We start from the raw sequence: 11910 nt of genomic DNA, 5'->3' as shown, positions 1-11910 counted from the left end.
TCTTTTGTTGATTTTATTTAATTTCATGGCTTTAAGTACCATGTATGTGGTAACAACTCCCAAATATATGTCTGCAGACCTGATTTCTCCTCAACTCCAGAAACTTATAAACAGTAGCTTACTTGATATGTCGTGTGGATTGCTATAGACATCTCAAAGTTAGCATGTCAAAAACAGTTCCTGATATTTGTCACTAAACCAGCTCTTCACATTGACTTTTCCATTAATGGTAATTCTATCTTTCCAGGTGCTCAGGAGAAAAATTCTGGTGTTATTATTTACTTTTTTACTGTCTCCCCTCAACATAATTTGTCAGCAAATTTTGTTGGCTCTATCTTCACAATATATGCAGAATTCTGCTTCTCATCACTTTCATCACCACTTTTCCAGTCCAGACCTTCATCCTCTCTCACTTGGATTATTGCAGTAGCTTCTTAACAGCCTCCTTATCTCTGGCTTGTTCCATTGTAGTCTAGCCTCTGAACAGTTACTCCAAAGATGCCTTAAACCTGTTTAAACCAGATGACCTTAAACCTGTTTACCTCTCCAACGGCTTGCAATCTGAAAGCCCAGGAAATCTCACCAACCTCCCAGTTCTGAAGACCCGTCTGCCTACAAACTTTGCTAGTTTATTCCATTGTAGATTCTTCCATCAGGAATGACTAAAATTTCACCTAATTAAGACTAGCCATCTCTCCTAAAATTTTAATCCCCTCCCAATATTTCATGTACTTCCTTTTTCACTTATTTTCCTTAACACTAACCACTATTGAACGTATGTATTTTTACTTACAGTGTTCATTTCTGCTCAACTCACTAGAATATAAGCTCCATGAAGTCAGAGATATTTGCCTATTTTGTTTCACCTTGTGCTTGGAACAGAGAGCCTGGCACACAGTTGATTATCAGTTAGTACTGAAGATATTATTTAATTGTAAATCAACATAGAACTAATAACCTCTATGCTCTCTTAATGTATGCATCCTATACAGAACTCTCAAAGCTAGAAGGAGCCATAAAGATAATATGGTCCAGCACCTCTCACTTTGAGGACACTGGAGAACAGAGAGATAAGAAGACATTCACAATCCTATGGATAACAACAGAGCCCTGCCAAAGCTTTTTCATTACATGTCTTATAGTAACCTTCATCTTCAACATTTACATGGTCAGGGCTTACTTATAACTTCATGTAAAACTCTAGCTATTTATTTTTCAGTCTCTAAGTCATGTCGGACTCTTTGCAACACCACAGACTGTAGTACACCAGGCTTCCCTGTCCTTCACTATCTCCCAGAGTTTGCACAAACTCGTGTCCATTGAATCAATGATGTTATCTAACCATCTCATCCTCTGCCACCCCCTTTTCCTCTTGCCCACAGTCTTTCCCAGCATCAGGGTCTTTTCCAAAGAGTCAGCTCTTCGCTTCAGGTGGCCAAACTAGCTACTTATGCCATAATATTAGTTTACTAATATTTTCTTAAATGTTAAGTTTATTAGTTGCAAGTGAACTCCCCTGAAGTCAGGAAAAGCTATGTGACACATCTCACTTACATGACACTAAACACATTTCTAGTTTGATGGATTATGGTTATACGACTTAATTTTTAAGATCACAAAACTTTAATATCTTAGTGATTATTATTGTACTGTTTGTAATATTGTGATTTATATACTTTGAATATACCTATTATCTAAGGATAACAAAAAATATTCACAAGCACCACTTTCTTAGAACAAAGCAAGATTTTTCTGTTGTTCTTCTTGGTAAGAGAGTTATTGTTTATAATCCTAATGTAAGTAAAGTTTTATCTCAGTAAAAGTTAGCTTTCTCACAAATAGATCTGTAAATTAGTGTACCCACTTGTCTCAGAAATAATGGGTTCCTATCACCAGGGGATTGAAGAAGAGATTAGATAATCCCTTCCCTAAAATGTGACAAAGATTTATACCAGATACAGGCTGACCTGGATGACCTTTCAGTTTTAAGATTCTCTTATTCCAAATGGATGTCAGGTATCATGCAATTTCTATTTTATAAAATATATGGTGGGAAGAAGGCACAAGGACACATATTATACAGTTTTTAAATGAATGTGCAAGCTTTGTGAAAACTGAGTTTTGAAATACCAGTACGATTATTAATAAATATTTCTAGGAATATTAGTAGAATATATGTAAATGTATATATGGGTATATTATATACAAGTTTCTTATCAGCTGTATTTTTCGGAAATGTTTTCTCCTTTTCTGTAAGTTGTTTTTTTACTTTCTTGATGGTGTTCTTTGAAGCACAGATTTCAAAAATTTCCATAGGGGACTTCCCTGCTGATACAGTGGTTTAAGACTCCATGCTTCCACTGCAGGAGGGTGTGGGTTCAATCCCTGGACAGGAAACTAAGATCCTGCATGCCTCCCTGTGTGGCAAATTTTTTTTTCCCCCTCGTCTAATTTATTTGTCTTTTTATTTTGTTATTTATGCTTTTGGTATCACATCTAAGAAACCAGGCTTATTGAAATTTACCCTTAGGAATTCTGAAGTTTTAGCAGTTACATTTAATTCTGTAATCAATTTTGATATAATTTGTACATATTACGTGAGATAAAGGTCTAGCTTCATTCTATGGCATGAGTATATCCAGTTTTTTCCCAGCATCATTTGTTGAAAATACTATTCTTTCCCTATTGAATTCTCTTGGTGCCTTTGTTGAAAATGATTTGACAAATGTAAAGGTTAATTTCTAGACTCTCAATCATGTTAGTTTGATCTATGTCTCTATCCTTATAGTGATAACCATACTGTCTTGATTACAACAGTTTTGTAGTGGGTTTTGAAGTGGAAATGTATGAATCCTTCAATTCTGTTCTTTCTTTCAAGAACATTTTGGCTATTTTTGGTCTCTTCCCTGTTCCATGAAAATTAGAGACACCAAGGAAACATTTCATGCAAAGATAGGCTCAATAAAGGGCAGACATGGTATGGACCTAACAGAAGCAGAAGATATTAAGAAGAGGTGGCAAGGAGAAGGAAATGGCAACCCACTCCAGTATTCTTGCCTTGAGAATCCCATGGACAGAGGAGCCTGGTGGGCTACAGCCCATGGGGTCACACAGAGTTGGACACACCTGCAGACACACGCACACACTAAGCAGGCAAGCCCCTTGCACAGGAAGGGGCCTGATAGGCCTTCTGCCTGTGTTGCAGGGCTGCTTCAATGCCAGCTCCAGCAAGAAGAAGCTGGTGTCCTTCAGACGGTGAGCACGCGCTGTGCGGCCAGACCACACCGGAGCACGTGCCAGGACCCCGTCCCACCTGGGACCCACAATAAATGTGTGCGACTCACCTTACCAAAAAAAAAAAAAAAAAGAAGAGGTGGCAAGAATACACAGAAGAACTGTACAAAAAAGATCTTCACAACCCAGATAATCATGATGGTGTGATCACTCACCTAGAGCAGGACATCCTGGAATGTGAAGTCAAGTGGGCATTAGGAAGCATCACTATGAACAAAGCTAGTGGAGGTGATGGACTTCCAGTTGAGCTATTTCAAATCCTGAAAGATAATGCTGTGACAATGCTGCACTCAATATGCCAGCAAATTTGGAAAAATCAGCAGTGGCCATAGGACAGGAAAAGGTCAGTTTTCATTCCAGTCCCTAAGAAAAGCAATGTCAAGGAATGCTCAAACTACCTCACAATTGCACTCATCTCACACAGTAGCAAAGCAATGCTCAAAATTCTCCAAGCCAGGCTTCAGCAATACGTGAACCGTGAACTTCTGGATGTTCAAGCTGGTTTTAGAAAAGGCAGAGAAACCAGAGATCAAATTGCCAACATCTGCTGGATCATTGAAAAAGCAAGAGAGTTCCAGAAAAATGTCTATTTCTGCTTTATTGACTATGCCAAAGCCTTTGACTGTATGGATTACAACAAACTGTGGAAAATTCTGAAAGAGATGGGAATACCAGACCACCTGACCTGCCTCTTGAGAAATCTGTATGCAGGTTAGGAAGCAATAGTTAGAACTGGGCATGGAATAACAGACTGGTTCCAAATGGGAAAATGAGTACATCAAGGTTGTATATTGTCACCATAATTATTTAACTTATATGCAGAGTACATCATGAGAAACACTGGGCTGGATGAAGCATATGCTGGAATCAAGATTGCCAGGAGAAATATCAATAACCTCAGATATGTAGATGACACCACCCTTATGGCAGAAAGTGAATAAGAACTAAAGAGCCTCTTGATGAAAGTGAAAGAGGAGAATGAAAAATTGGCTTAAAACTCAACATTCAGAAAACTAAGATCATAGCATCAGGTCCCATCACTTCAGGGCAAATAGATAGGGAAATAGTGGCAGACTTTATTTTTTGGGCTCCAAAATCAGTGCAGATGGTGATTGCAGCCATGAAATTAAGACACTTGCTCCTTGGAAGAAAAGTTATGACCAACCTATACAGCATATTAAAAAGCAGAGACATTACTTTGCCAGCAAAGGTCCATCTAGTTAAGGCTATGGTTTTTCCAGTAGTTGTGTGTGGATGTGAGAGTTCAACTATAAAGAAAGCTGAGTGCCGAACAATTGATGCTTCTGAACTGTGGTGTTGGAGAAGACTCTTGAGAGTCCCTTGGATGGCAAGGAGATCCAACCAGTCCACCCGAAAGGAAATCAGTCCTGAATGTTCATTGGAAGGACTGATCTTGAAGCTGAATACTTTTTCTACCTGATGTGAAGAACTGACTCTTTTGAAAAGACCCTGATGCTGGGAAAGATTGAGGGTAGGAGGAGAAGAGGACAACAGAGGATGAGATGGTTGGATGGCATCACCGACTCAATGGACAGGAGTTTGAGTAAACCCTGGGAGTTGGTGATAGACAGGGAAGCCTGGCGTGCTGCAGTCCATGGGGTCACAAACAGTCAGACATGACTGAGTGACTGAACTGACTGATGGACTGATGTTCTATGAATTTTAGAATCAGCACATCAATTTATGTTTAAAGACAGTAAGTTGCATTGAATCTGCAGGCCATTTTGGGTAGCAATGCCAGCTTAACAATATTAAATCTTTCAATCCAAGAACATGGGATGTTTTTCCATTTAAGAATTTTTTAATTTCTTTCAACTTTCAACTGTGTGTTACAGTTTCAGGATACAAGTCTTGAAACACTTTTCTTAAGTTTATTTCTAAATATTCTATTCTTTGATACTATTGTAAATGGACTTACTGATTTGTATTTTCAGATTGTTCATTGATGGTATATAGAAATACAACTAATTTTTGTGTATTGATTCTGTATCCTGCAAGTTTTCTGAACTTACTAGTTCCAGTACATTTTTTAAAGTTAATTCCTTAGAATTTTATACATACAAATCATGCCATCTGTAAAGTTTCCCTTATTTTTCAATTGTATACATTTTGTTTATTTTCTTTGCCAAATTGCAAACTTCCAGTAAAATGTTGGATAGTAGTGGGAAGAGCATACAACCTGTTCCTGATCTTGGGGAGAAAATTCAATCTTTCATCATAAAGTAGAATGTTAACTGTGGGTTTTTCATAGATACTTTTTATCAGGATGAAGAAGTTTCCTTCTAGATGTGATTTTTTTCATTTTTAAAATGAATGTTGAATATTTTCAAATGCATTTGCATCTACTGAGATGATCATGTGACTTTGTCTGCTGCTCTATTAATATGGTGAATTATACTGATTAATTTGTGGACATTAAGCCAACTTTGAATTTCTAGGAGAAATCCCATTTGGTCATGATGTAGTCTATTTTTATGCATTGCTGAATTTGGTTTGTTAGTGTTTTATTAAGGATTTTTCATGTAAATTCTTAAGTGATATTTGTCTGTGGTTTTCTTTTCTTGTGATGTTTTTGTCTGATATTGTTATCAAGGTAAATTTTCCCTCATAGAATGATTTGGGAAGTATTTTCTCTATGTCCACTTTTGGGAAAAACTCTGCAAGTAACTAGTATTAATTCATTTTTAAATGTTTTGTACAATTCATGAGGGAAGCCATGTGAGCCTGGATATTTCTTTGGGGAAATTTCTGAATTACTAATTCAGTCTCTTTACTTCTTATTGATATATTCAGATTTTCTATTTGTTTTTCAGTCAATTTTTATTTTTATCATTTTTCTAGAAATTTGTCTATTCCATCTAGGTTGCTTAATTTGTTGGCATAGAGTTATTCATAATATTCCCTTATGTGTTATTAAAATTTACCCTTTTATCATCACAAAATCTCTTTGTCTCTAGTAGCAATTTTTGTCTTATTAAAGTCTATTTCATCTGATGTTAGTGTAGCCATTTCAGTTCTCTTTTGGTTACTTTTTCCATTCTTTAAAAGAAAAATCTATTAGTGTCTTTGAATCTAAAGTGTGTTGCTTGTACACAGCCTATCAGTAGATCATTAAAAAAAATACATCTTGCCAATCTCTGCCTTATGATTGGAGTGCTTAATCCATTTATATTTAATTGCTGATATGATTTTTGCATGACATTTTGCTATTTGTTTTCTATATCTTTTTTTTTTTTGGTTCCTTTCTTCTTCCACTTTTGTGTTCTTTTTTGTTAAATGTTTCTAGAGCATATTTCAATATTTAGCACATTTAAAAAGTTATCATTTTAGTGGTTGTCCTGGTGATTACAATTAACATCTTTAAAATTTAAAAGCACTGGATATTTATTAGGATTCTAGCTTGTTTTTGAGACATATGTCTCATGATATGTGTCAATAAAAAAGGTTCTATCCTTGTATAAGATTGAGAATTGTTTTATACTCTCTCCCATGTAGTATATCATAAAATACTTTAAATATTAAAGACAAATCATGTAGTAAACAAAGCTGTTAAGTTTGTTGAAACCCCAAGTTAAAAATATTAGCTACCATTTCTTGAGTAGCTTAGGGACTTTTCTGATAGCTCAGTTGGTAAAGAATTGGCCTGCAGTGATACACCACATTGACAAATTGAAAGATAAAAACCATATGATTATCGCAATAGATGCAGAGAAAGCCTTTGACAAAATTCAATATCCATTTATGATTAAAAACCCTCCAGAGAGCAGGCATAGAAGGAGCAAACCTCAACATAATAAAAGCCATACATGATAAACCCACAACAAATACTATCCTCAATGGTGAATTGAAAGCATTTCCCCTAAAGTCAGGAACAAGATAAGGGTACCCACTCTCATGTATTATTCAACATAGTTTTGGAAGTTTTAGCCATAGCAATCAGAGAAGAAAAAGCAATAAAAGGAATCCAGACTGGAAAAGAAGAAGTAAAACTCTCACTGTTTGCAGATGGCATGATCCTTTACATAGAAAACCCTAAATACTTCAGAAAATTCCTAGAGCTAATCAATGAATATAGTAAAGTTGTAGGATATAAAATTAATACACAGAAATCCCTATACACTAACAATGAGAGAACAGAAAGAGAAATTAAGGAAACAATTCCATTAACCATTGCAATGAAAAGAATAAAATACTTAGGAATAAATCTACCTAAAGAAACAAAAGACCTATATATAGAAAACTATAAAACACTGATGAAAGAAATCAAAGGTGACACAAATAAATGGAGAAATATACCATGTTCATGGATTGGAAGAATCAGTATAGTGAAAATGAGTATACCACCCAAAGCAATCTATAGATTCAATGCAATCCCTATCAAGCTACCAACAGTATTTTTCAGAGAACTAGAACAAATAATTTCACAATTTGTATGGAAATACAAAAAACCTCGAATAGCCAAATCAATCTTGAGAAAGAAGAATGGAACTGGAGGAATCAACCTGCCTGACTTCAGACTATACTACAAAGCTACAGTCATCAAGACAGTATGGTACTGGCACAAAGACAGAAATATAGATCAATGGAACGAAATAGAAATCCCAGAGATAAATCCACGCATCTATGGACACCTTATCTTTGACAAAGGAGGCGAGAATATACAATGGAGAAAAGACAATCTCTTTAACAAGTGGTGCTGGGAAAGCTGGTCAACCACTTGTAAAAGAATGAACTAGAACACTTTCTAACACTATACACAATAAACTCAAAATGGATTAAAGATATAAATTTAAGATCAGAAACCATAAAACTCCTAGAGGAAAACATAGGCAAAACACTCTCTGACATAAATCACAGCAGGATCCTCTATGACCCACCTCCCAGAGTAATGGAAATAAGAGCAAAAATAAATGAATGGGACCTAATTAAACTTAAAAGCTTTTGCACAACGAAGGAAACTATAAGCTAATTAAAAAGACAGCCTTCAGAATGGGAGAAAATAATAGCAAATGATGCAACTGACAAAGAATTCATCTCAAAAACATACAAGCAGCTCCTGCAGCTCAATTCCAGAAAAATAAAGGACCCAATCAAAAAATGGGCCAAAGAACTAAACAGACATTTCTCCAAAGAAGACATACAGAGGGCTAACAAACACATGAAAAGATGCTCAACATTACTCATTACCAGAGAAATGCAAATCAAAACCACAATGAGATACCATCTCATGTTGGTCAGAATGGCTGCTATCCAAAAGTCTACAAACAATAAATGCTGGAGAAGGTGTGGAGAAAAGGGAACCCTCTTACACTGTTGGTGGGAATGCAAACTAGTATAGCTACTATGGAGAACAGTGTGGAGATTCCTTAAAAAACTGGAAATAGAACTGCCATATGACCCAGCAATGCCACTGCTGAGCATACACACTGAGGAAAGCAGAATTGAAAGAGACATGTGTACCCCAATGTTCATTGAAACGCTGTTTGCAATAGCCAGGACATGAAAGCAACCTAGACGTCCACCAGCAGACGAATGGATAAGTAAGCTGTGGTACATATACACAATGGAATATTACTCAGCTATTAAAAAAGAATGCATTTGAGTCAGTTCTAATGAGGTGGATGAAACTGGAGCCTATTATACAAAGTAAGTCAGAAAGAAAAACACCAATATATTAACACATATATATGGAATTTAGAAAGATGGTAATGATGACCCTATATGCAAGACAGCAAAAGAGACACAGATGTAAAGAACAGACTTTTGGACTCTGTGGGAGAAGGCAAGGGTGGGATGATTTGAGAGAATAGCATTAAAACATGTATATTATCATATGTGAAATAGATCACCAGTCCACGTTTGAGGCATGAGAGAGGGTGCTCAGAGCTGGTGCACTGGGATGACCCTGAGGGATCAGATGGGGAGGGTGGTGGGGGGGGGGTTCAGGATGGGGAACACATGTAAACCCATGGCTGATTCATGTCAATGTATGGCAAAACCCACTACAATTGTAAGGTAATTAGCCTCCAATTAAAATAAATAAATTTTTAAAAATTTAAATTTTCATAAAAAAATAAAAGAATCCACCTGCAGTGCAGAAGACCCTGGTTGATTCCTCCTGGGTTGGGAAGATCTGCTGGAGAAGGGATAGGCTACCCACTCCAGTAATCTTGGTCTTCCCTTGTGGCTCAGCTGGTAAAGAATCCACCTGCAATGTGGAAGACCTTTCTTTGACCCCTGGGTTGGGAAGATCCCCTGGAGAAGGGAAAGGCTATCCACCTCGGTATTCTGGCCTGGAGAATTCCATGGACTGTATAGTCCATAGGGTCACGAAGAGCTGGACACGACTGAGTGACTTTCACTTTCATTGCATGTTAGGCACCATGTTCGGTACACAATCCCTCCCCAAACCAGTCAAAGGAAGATCTAGTACTATTTAGTACTACTTCCTATCATAGCACTGAAATAATAACTCATAACCACTTATCTTATAAAGAATATTCAAGTCTCTTCTACATTTCACTTAGTCATCACATCAAGGCTTTTACAGCCCTCTTTATAATAGCTTCAGCCATAATGTGTATTTTTTGCTTCTTGGATTAGTTATTCATTAACAGTTCTATTACAAATGTACTATTATATAATTCCCTAACACTCAGCAATATTTCTTCTTTTAGTGTGGTAGATTGTTTGATCCTGAATTCTTAGTCCTATGTCTCAATGCAAGGGTTGCTCTTATAAAGGGGTGATACCCCTTTGCTTACTTTTTGGAAGGAGATTAAGATATATGTGTATATATATATGTGTGTGTATGTGTGTGTGAGTATATATATATATACAGATACGAATCCAAGGTAAAAAAAACTTGAGAAACAGTGAGTTTTGAGATTATTTTTGGTAGCCTCTTGAACATATTTTATCATCCATATAGTATAATATTATCAACATATTAGAATATGAAATATCCATACTAATCATATAAATATTGAATATTTATCTTTCATCTTTCTTTTTTTAAAATAAGTAAAGCTCTTCAATGCAAATTTAATGTAATAACAGATACAAAATGGCTTGCCTTGAGGATGAATTTATAAACTTATTTAAATCATAACCCTCTAGACTAGGTCCTATGAGCTTTACCTACTAAGTTAAAAATAAGAGTCTTAAACAGAGATTCTCTAACTTTCTTGCTTCACAAAACCTTTACTGTCAGAATTACTTTTTAATGCACACTAAAAGAAATACATAAAACCTTTGCTTGTTACATTGATAAGTCCAGGTGACATAATAGACATCTTTGTTCTAATTGCCTAGTAACTTTTGGACATTGCAGAACTTCTCAAACTTTGGAATCAGATTGGACACGGTCATTATCACTTTGTATCCCACATTAATTTTTGCATGTAACATATTTTCACAGAAATCAATGGAAAGTGGTTTTTTAAAATGTCATCAAAAGGAATGTAGTGATCTAATGTTGAAATTGTGAACTACCTCAAGGTAGTATAGTTCATGGTTCCCAAAAGATACAGATGGTACTTGGAATCAGATTTTCATTCTGTGTGGAAAGTTGACCAAGTTATTTAGGTTATTGAGCTTTACTTTCTTCACCTGCAAAATAGCATTATCAAAACTATATATATATATAAAGACTAATTAGTGGAATCTCTAGCATAATATATACTTGTTATTTGGCTACTATTATTCAAGGAGTATTTGACCCACTATCAATAGCAGGAGTTACTAAATTGTCAAAGATTTTATTTGCCCCCAGCTTTTTTTTTCATTTATTTTTATTAGTTGGAGGCTAATTACTTTACAATATTGTAGTGGTTTTTGCCATACATTGACATGAATCAGCCATGGATTTACATGTATTCCCCATCCCGATCCCCTCTCCCACCTCCCTCTCCACCCGATTCCTCTGGGTCTTCCCAGTGCACCAGGCCCGAGCACTTGTCTCATGCATCCAGCCTGGGCTGGTGATCTGTTTCACCCTAGATAATATACATGTTTCAATGCTGTTCTCTCGAAACATCCCACCCTCGCCTTCTCCCACAGAGTCCAAAAGTCTGTTCTGTACATCTGTGTATCTTTTTCTGTTTTGCATATAGGGTTATCATTACCATCTTTCTAAATTCCATATATATGCGTTAGTATACTGTATTGGTCTTTATCTTTCTGGCTTACTTCACTCTGTATGATGTTGCCCCCAGCTTTGATGACTGAGTAGTATGAAAGTGGTTGTATTTGAAATAAAATTTAAATTAGTAGAAATACTTTAGAAAGCATCAGAAACCTATTTTTAATGGAAGGCTTAATTTTAGGGTTAGGGTTTTAATGGATAGGCTTAGATTTCAGTTGAAGTTTTGTTAGAAAAGTTACTTGACCTCCCTTTCCTGATCTTTAAAAAGGTGAAGATAGTATCATGGTGGGTATAATATTTGGAGTAATTTCCCCCTTTCTGTAAAAGTAAAAGGCACTCAATGAGTATAAGTTTCCTTTTCTCCTGTTTTTCAGAGATTGTTTTCCCATTGAGACTGATTTGGTATGGCAAGCCACTCCAGTACTCTTGCCTGGAAAATCCCATGGATG

The sequence above is a fragment of the Cervus elaphus genome, chromosome 20, assembly GCF_910594005.1.
Source record: "Cervus elaphus chromosome 20, mCerEla1.1, whole genome shotgun sequence".
In the NCBI taxonomy this organism is placed as follows: Eukaryota; Metazoa; Chordata; class Mammalia; order Artiodactyla; family Cervidae; genus Cervus; species Cervus elaphus.
The sequence above is the reverse complement of the archived record's forward strand: the minus strand, read 5'-3'. Positions refer to the sequence as shown.